This window comes from Schistocerca americana, chromosome 8 (assembly GCF_021461395.2).
Source record: "Schistocerca americana isolate TAMUIC-IGC-003095 chromosome 8, iqSchAmer2.1, whole genome shotgun sequence".
NCBI lineage: Eukaryota > Metazoa > Arthropoda > Insecta > Orthoptera > Acrididae > Schistocerca > Schistocerca americana.
In genome coordinates, this window is record NC_060126.1 from 14,239,913 (window position 1) to 14,247,723 (window position 7,811).

The window sequence follows — 7,811 nt, forward strand, 5'->3', positions numbered from 1 at the left end:
TCACAGGAGATGTTCAAATGATAGAAAGTTAAAGTGTCAGTCCTCTTGTACTTAAGACGTCATTTTGCGTTTTTTATTAAATTCGGATGCAAACTCTGTGTTCCATCGTCAATAAGAAGGTCCAAGGGATACAGTAAACCTGAAGTGAAGCGTCGGAAATTAAAATAGGACTCACAGGAGAGGTTCAAATCATAGAAAGTTAGAGTGTCAGTCCTTTTGTACTTAAGTCGTCATTGTGCCTTTTGTATGAATTTCGGATGCAATTTCTGTGTTTCATCGTCAATGAGAAGGTCCGAGGTATACAGTAAACCTGATGTGAGGCATCGGAATCTAAAACTGGACTCACAGGAGAGGTTCAAATCTGAGAAAGTTAGAGTGTCAGTCCTATTGTACTTAAGTCGGCATTGTGCCTTTTGAATTTAATTCCGCTGCAATTTCTGTGTTTCATCGTCAATAATAAGGTGCAAGGTATACAGTAAACCTGAAGTTAAGCATCGGAATCTTAAACTGGACTGACGGGAGATGTTCAAATCACAGAAAGTGAGAGTGTCCGTGTTCTTCTACTTAAGTCGGCATTGTGCCTTTTGTATCAAATTCGGATGCAATTTCTGTGTTTCATCGTCAATAAGAAAGTCCAAGGGATACAGTAAACCTGAAGTGAAGCAACGGAATCTAAAACTGGACGCACAGGAGAGGTTCAAATCATAGATAGTTAGAGTGTCAGTCCTCTTGTACTTAAGTCGGCATTGTGCCTTTTGAATTTAATTCCGATGCCATTTCTGTGTTTCACCGTCAATAAGAAGGTCCAAGGGATACAGTAAACGTGAAGTGAAGCATCGGAATCTAAAACTGGACTCACAGGAGAGGTTCAAATCATAGAAATAAGAGAGTGTCAATCCGCTTGTACTTAAGACGGCATTGTGCCTTTTGTATTACATTCGGATGCAATTTCTGTATTTCATCGTCAATAAGAAGGTCCAAGGGATACAGTATACCTGAAGTGAAGCATCGGAATCTAAAACTGAACTCACATAAGAGGTTCCAGTCATAGAAAGAGAGAGTGTCAGTCCTCTTGTACTTAAGCCGGCATTGTGCCTTTTGTATTAAATTCGGATGCAATTTCTGTGTCTCATCGTCAATAAGAAAGTGCAAGGGATACAGTAAACCTGAAGTGAAGCATCGGAATCTAAAACTGGACTCACAGAAGGGGTTCAAATCATAGAAAGAGCGAGTGTCAGTCCTCTTGTACTAACGTCGGCATTGTGCCTTTTGTATTAATTCAGATGCAATTTCTGTGTTTCATCGTCAATAAGATGGTAAAAGTATACAGTAAAACTGAAGTGAAGCATCGGAATCTCAAACTGGACTCACAGGAGAGATTCAAATCTTATAAAGTTAGAGTGTCAGTCCCCTTGTACTTAAGTCAGCATTGTGATTTGTGAATTTAATTCCGATGCAATTTCTGTGTTTCATCGTCAATAAGAAGGTGCAAGGTATACAGTAAACCTGAAGTGAAGCATCGGAATCTTAAACTGGACTCACAGGAGAGGTTCAAATCATAGATAGTTAGAGTGTCAGTCATCTTGTACTTAAGTCGGCATTGTGTCATTTTAATTTAATTCCGATGCAAAATCTGTGTTTCATCGACAATAAGAAGGTGCAAGGTATACAGTAAACCTGAAGTGAACCATCGGAATCTAAAACTGGACTCACAGGAGAGGTTCAAATCATAGAGATTTAGAGTGTCAGTCCTCTTGTACTTAAGTCGGCATAGTGCCTTTTCAATTTAATTCCGATGCAATTTCTGTGTTTCATCGTCAGTAAGAAGGTGCAAGGTATATAGTAAACCTGAAGTGAAGCATCGGAATCTAAAACTGGACTCACAGGAGAGGTTCAAATCATATTAAGAGAGAGTGTCAGTCCTCTTTTACTTAAGTCGGCATTGTGCCTTTTGTATTAAATTCCGATGCAATTTCTGTGTTTCATCTTCTATAAGAAGGTCCAAGGGATACAGAAATCCTGAAGTGAAGCATCGGAATCTAAAACTGGACTCACAGGAGGGTTTCAAATCATTGATAGTTAAAGTGTCAGTCCTCTTGTACTTAAGTCGGCATTGTGCCTTTTGAATTTAATTCCGATGCAATTTCCGTGTTTCATCGTCAATAAGAAGGTCCAAGGGATACGGTAAACCTGAAGTGACGCATCGGAATCTAAAACTGGGCTCACAGAAGAGGTTCAAATTATAGAAAATGAGAGTGTCAGTCCTCTTGTACTTAAGTCGGAGTTGTGCCTCTTGTATTAAATTCGGATGCAATTTCTGTGTTTAATCGTCAATAAGAAGGTCCAAGGTATACAGTAAACCTGATGTGAAGCATCGGAATCTAAAACTGGACTCACAGGAGGGGTTCAAATCATAGAGAGTTAGAGTGTCATTCCTCTTGTACTTAAGTCGGCATTGTGGCTTTTGAATTTAATTCCGATACAATTTCTGTGTTTCATCGTCAATAAGAAGGTGCAAGGTATACAGTAAACCTGAAGTGAAGCATCGGAATCTAAAACTGGACTCACAGGAGAGATTCAAATCATCAGATGAGAGAGTGTTAGTCCTCTTTTACTTAAGTCGGCATTGTGCTTTTTTATTAATTTCCGATGCAATTTCTGTGTTTCATCGTCAATAAGAAGGTCCAAGGGATACAGTAAACCTGAAGAGAAGCATCGGAATCTAAAACTGGACTCACAGGAGAGTTTCAAATCATAGAAAGTTATATTGTCAGTCCTTTTGTAGTAAGTCGGCATTGTGCCTTTTGTATTAAATTCGGACGCATATTCCGTGTTTCATCGTCAATAAGAAGGTCCAAGTTATACAGTAAACCTGAAGTGAAGCATTGAAATCTAAAACTGGACTCACAGGAGAGGTTCAAATCATATATAGCTAGAGTGTCAGTCCTCTTGTACTTAAGTCGGCATTGTGATTTTTGAATTTAATTCCGATGCAATATCTGTGTTTCATCGTCCATAAGAAGGTGCAAGGTATACAGTAAACCTGAAGTGAAGCATCGGAATCTAAAACTGGACTCACAGGAGAGGTTCAAATCATAGATAATTAGAGTGTCAGTCATCTTGTACTTAAGTCGGCATTGTGTCATTTGAATTTAATTCCGATGCAATTTCTGTGTTTCATCGACAATAAGAAGGTGCAAGGTATACAGTAAATCTGAAGTTAACCATCGGAATCTAAAACTGGACTCACAGGAGGGGTTCAAATCATAGAGAGTTAGAGTGTCAGTCCTCTTGTACTTAAGTCGGCATTGTGCCTTTTGAATTTAATTCCGATGCAAATTCTGTGTTTCATCGTCAATAAGAAGGTCCAAGGGATACAGTAAACCTGAAGAGAAGCATCGGAAACTAAAACTGGACTGACAGGAGAGGTTCAAATCATAGAAAACGAGAGTGTCAGGCCTCTCGTACTTAAGTCGGCATTGTGCCTTTTGTATTAAATTCGGATGCAATTTCTGTGTTTCATCGTCTATAAGAAGGTCCAAGGGATACAGTAAACCTGAAATGAAGCATCGGAATCTAAAACTAGACCCACAGGAGAGGTTCAAATCATAGATAGTTAGAGTGTCAGTCCTCTTGTACTTAAGTCGGCATTGTATCTTTTGAATTTAATTCCGATGCAATTTCTGTGTTTCATCGTCAATAACAAGGTACAAGGTATACAGTAAACCTGAAGTGAAGCATCGGAATCTAAAACTGGACTCACAGGAGAGGTTCAAATCATAGGAAGAGAGAGTGTTAGTCCTCTTTTACTTAAGTCGGCATTGTGCCTTTTGTATTAAATTCCGATTCAATTTCTGTGTTTAATCGTCAATAAGAAGGTGCAAGGTATACAGTAAACCTGAAGTGAAGCATCGGAATCTAAAACTCGACTCACAGGAGAGGTTCAAATCATAGAGAGTTAGAGTGTCAGTCCTCTTGTACTTAAGTCGGCATTGTGCCTTTTGAATTTAATTCCGATGCAATTTCTGTGTTTCATCGTCAGTAAGAAGGTGCAAGGTATACAGTAAACCTGAAGTGAAGCATCGGAATCTAAAACTGGACTCACAGGAGAGGTCCAAATCATAGGAAGAGAGAGTGTAAGTCCTCTTTTACTTAAGTCGGCATTGTGCCTTTTGTATTAAATTCCGATGCAATTTCTGTGTTTCATCTTCAATAAGAAGGTCCAAGGGATACAGAAAACCTGAACTGAAGCATCGGAATCTAAAACTGGACTCACAGGAGGGTTTCAAATCATTGACAGTTAGAGTGTCAGTCCTCTTGTACTTAAGTCGGCATTGTGCCTTTTGAATTTAATTCCGATGCAATTTCTGTGTTTCATCGTCAATAAGAAGGTCCAAGAGATACGGTAAACCTTAAGTGACGCATCGGAATCTAAAACTGGGCTCACAGGAGAGGTTCAAATCATAGAAAATGAGAGTGTCAGTTCTCTTGTACTTAAGTCGGAGTTGTGCCTCTTGTATTAAATTCGGATGCAATTTCTGTGTTTAATCGTCAATAAGAAGGTACAAGGGATACAGTAAACCTGAAGTGAAGCATCGGAATCTAAAGCTGGACTCACAGGAGAGGTTCAAATCATAGATTGTTTAAGTGTCAGTCCTCTTGTACTTAAGTCGGCATTGTGTCTTTTGAATTTAATTCCGATGCAATTATTGTGTTTCATCGTCAATAAGAAGTTCCAAGGGATACAGTAAACCTGAGGTGAAGCATCGGAATCTAAAACTGGACTCACAGAAGGGGTCCAAATCATAGAAAGGGCGTGTGTCAGTCCTCTTGTACTAACGTCGGCATTGTGCCTTTTGTATTAAATTCAGATGCAATTTCTGTGTTTCATCGTCAATAAGAAGGTGCAAAGTATACAGTAAAATTAAAGTGAAGCATCGGAATCTCAAACTGGACTCACAGGAGAGATTCAAATCATATAAAGTTAGGGTGTCAGTCCCCTTGTACTTAAGTCAGCATTGTGATTTTTGAATTTAATTCCGATGCAATTTCAGTGTTTCATCGTCAATAAGAAGGTGCAAGGTATACAGTAAACCTGAAGTGAAGGATCGGAATCTTAAACTGGACTCACAGGAGAGGTTCAAATCATAGATAGTTAGAGTGTCAGTCATCTTGTACTTAAGTCGGCATTGTGTCATTTTAATTTAATTCCGATGCAAAATCTGTGTTTCATCGACAATAAGAACGTGCAAGGTATACAGTAAACCTGAAGTTAACCATCGGAATCTAAAACTGGACTCACAGGAGAGGTTCAAATCATAGAGAGTTAGAGTGTCAGTCCTCTTGTACTTAAGTCGGCATTGTGCCTTTTGAATTTAATTCCGATGCAAATTCTGTGTTTCATCGTCAATAAGAAGGTCCAAGGGATACAGCAAACCTGAAGAGAAGCATCGGAAACTAAAACTGGACTGACAGGAGAGGTTCAAATCATAGAAAACGAGAGTGTCAGGCCTCTTGTACTTAAGTCGGCATTGTGCCTTTTGTATTAAATTCAGATGCAATTTCTGTGTTTCATCGTCTATAAGAAGGTCCAAGGGATACAGTAAACCTGAAATGAAGCATCGGAATCTAAAACTGGACTCACAGGAGAGGTTCAAATCATAGAGAGTTAGAGTGTCAGTCCTCTTGTACTTAAGTCGGCATTGTGCCTTTTCAATTTAATTCCGATGCAATTTCTGTGTTTCATCGTCAGTAAGAAGGTGCAAGGTATATAGTAAACCTGAAGTGAAGCATCGGAATCTAAAACTGGACTCACAGGAGAGGTTCAAATCATATTAAGAGAGAGTGTCAGTCCTCTTTTACTTAAGTCGGCATTGTGCCTTTTGTATTAAATTCCGATGCAATTTCTGTGTTTCATCTTCAACAAGAAGGTCCAAGGGATACAGAAAACCTGAAGTGAAGCATCGGAATCTAAAACTGGACTCACAGGATGGTTTCAAATCATTGATAGTTAGAGTGTCAGTCCTCTTGTACTTAAGTCGGCATTGTGCCTTTTGAATTTAATTCCGATGCAATTTCCGTGTTTCATCGTCAATAAGAAGGTCCAAGGGATACGGTATACCTGAAGTGACGCATCGGAATCTAAAACTGGGCTCACAGAAGAGGTTCAAATCATAGAAAATGAGAGTGTCAGTCCTCTTGTGCTTAAGTCGGAGTTGTGCCTCTTGTATTAAATTCGGATGCAATTTCTGTGTTTAATCGTCAATAAGAAGGTCCAAGGTATACAGTAAACCTGAAGTGAAGCATCGGAATCTAAAACTGGACTCACAGGAGAGGTTCAAATCATAGAGAGTTAGAGTGTCATTCCTCTTGTACTTAAGTCGGCATTGTGGCTTTTGAATTTAATTCCGATGCAATTTCTGTGTTTCATCGTCAATAAGAAGGTGCAAGGTATACAGTAAACCTGAAGTGAAGCATCGGAATCTAAAACTGGACTCACAGGAGAGATTCAAATCATCAGATGAGAGAGTGTTAGTCCTCTTTTACTTAAGTCGGCATTGTGCTTTTTTATTAATTTCCGATGCAATTTCTGTGTTTCATCGTCAATAAGAAGGTCCAAGGGATACAGTAAACCTGAAGAGAAGCATCGGAATCTAAAACTGGACTCACAGGAGAGTTTCAAATCATAGAAAGTTATATTGTCAGTCCTTTTGTAGTAAGTCGGCATTGTGATTTTTGTATTAAATTCGGATTCATATTCCGTGTTTCATCGTCAATAAGAAGGTCCAAGTTATACAGTAAACCTGAAGTGAAGCATCGGAATCTAAAACTGGACTCACAGGAGAGGTCCAAATCATAGATAATTAGAGTGTCAGTCATCTTGTACTTAGGACGGCATTGTGTCATTTGAATTTAATTCCGATGCAATTTCTGTGTTTCATCGACAATAAGAAGGTGCAAGGTATACAGTAAATCTGAAGTGAACCATCGGAATCTAAAACTGGACTCACAGGAGAGGTTCAAATCATAGAGAGTTAGAGTGTCTGTTCTCTTGTACTTAAGTCGGCATTGTGCCTTTTGAATTTAATTCCGATGCAAATTCTGTGTTTCATCGTCAATAAGAAGGTCCAAGGGATACAGCAAACCTGAAGAGAAGCATCGGAAACTAAAACTGGACTGACAGGAGAGGTTCAAATTATAGAAAACGAGAGTGTCAGGCCTCTTGTACTTAAGTCGGCATTGTGCCTTTTGTATTAAATTCGGATGCAATTTCTGTGTTTCATCGTCTATAAGAAGGTCCAAGGGATACAGTAAACCTGAAATGAAGCATCGGAATCTAAAACTGGACTCACAGGAGAGGTTCAAATCATAGATAGTTAGAGTGTCAGTCCTCTTGTACTTAAGTCGGCATTGTTTCTTTTGAATTTAATTCCGATGCAATTTCTGTGTTTCATCGTCAATAACAAGGTACAAGGTATACAGTAAACCTGAAGTGAAGCATCGGAATCTAAAACTGGACTCGCAGGAGAGGTTCAAATCATAGGAAGAGAGAGTGTCAGTCCTCTTTTACTTAAGTCGGCATTGTGCCTCTTGTATTAAATTCCGATGCAATTTCTGTGTTTAAACGTCAATAAGAAGGTCCAAGGGATACAGAAAACCTGAAGTGAAGCATCGGATTCTAAAACTGGACTCACAGGCACGTTTCAAATCATTGATAGTTAGAGTGTCAGTCCCCTTGTACTTAAGTCGGCATTGTGCCTTTTGAATTTAATTCCGATGCAATTTCCGTGTTTCATCGTCAATAAGAAGGT